A 1,158-nucleotide genomic window follows, 5' to 3' on the forward strand; every position below is an offset into this window, starting at 1 on the left:
TCATTCGAGTCGTCGACACAGCTCAGCGGTTGAACACTCGCTCCACAAGCGATAGGTCCGTGGATCAAACCCACTAGAGCACAGCCTCTCGTACATGAACGATTGTTCACGCTTGGACAAGGCTTAAGGGCAACACCCTTTTAGCTCAATGGTTGAGCGTTTGCTTTGAGAGCACAGGTCGGTGGTTCGAGGCCATCAGGGCACAGCCCTGTCGTTCCATGAACGATTGTTCACGCTTGGACAAGCTTAAGAGCAATCCGCTTTTAGCTCAGTGGTCGAGCGTTGGCTTTGGAAGCCACAGGTTGGTGGTTCGAACCCGCCAGGGCACAGCCCTCTCGTTCCATGAACTGTTGTCCTTGAATGGACAAGCTTAAGGGCAACGCCCTTTCAGCTCAGTGGTCGAGCGCTGGCTTTGAAAGCCACAGGTCGGTGGTTCAAATCCACGCGGGCGCAGCCCTCTCATACCATGAGTAGTCCGTTCTCGGACTGACGTACGGGCATCGCCCTTGTAGCTCAATGGTAGAGCTCCGGCCTGTCAAGCCAAAGGCCAGTGGTTCGATCCCCGTGCGGGACACCACTTTCGCTGTTACAGCGCATCCACATTTGAATCATGCTCATCGAGCAAGTTGTTTCAAAACAACTATGCGTCTATCGAGACGCTTGTGCCTGAACCTTGTTCAGCACAACACGAAGCACCTGCTTTCTTCGGGACCATGTCCCTAACACTACGAGGTCTCTCCACCTCCTGCTCCGGCTGCGAGCACCGCTCATACGTACGAGCTGGCTGCTGCAGCCACTGGTCAGAGCCTGAGCTCAACTACTGACCTCATCGCTCCCCACCCTAGTGGGAGGCGCCCAGCGCCTGGCGACGCTGTCGCACGCCATGGTGGCGCTTCGGCACATGATGTGCCCGGTCGTAAGCGTCAACGACGTCAGGGCAATCTTGCCGGAGGATAACCTCAAACTCCCATGAGTTCTGTGAGTGAGGGTAACCCCTCCACTTCACTAAGTACTGGGTACGACCCTGGCGTCTACGCCACGCCACAAGGCGTTCCACGTGAAAGTGGAGCTCACCATGCTCATCGAGCAGAGCAGGAGGAGGCCTTGCCTCAGCTGGGCTCTCGCGGGGAGAGTCAGCACTTGCCGGAACGGCGTCTG

At 57.0% G+C, this 1,158-nt stretch overlaps 1 pseudogene across 1 annotated transcript; it reads left to right on the forward strand.

The window, feature by feature from the left end:
• Positions 1 to 134: 134 nt before the first annotated feature.
• PITG_30194 lies at positions 135 to 205 on the forward strand (annotated as a pseudogene). The gene has a single exon. The product of its transcript is annotated as a tRNA-OTHER (tRNA).
• The last annotated feature ends 953 nt before the right edge of the window (positions 206 to 1,158 follow it).

The sequence above is a fragment of the Phytophthora infestans genome, genomic scaffold (genome assembly GCF_000142945.1).
Source record: "Phytophthora infestans T30-4 supercont1.81 genomic scaffold, whole genome shotgun sequence".
In the NCBI taxonomy this organism is placed as follows: domain Eukaryota; phylum Oomycota; class Peronosporomycetes; order Peronosporales; family Peronosporaceae; genus Phytophthora; species Phytophthora infestans.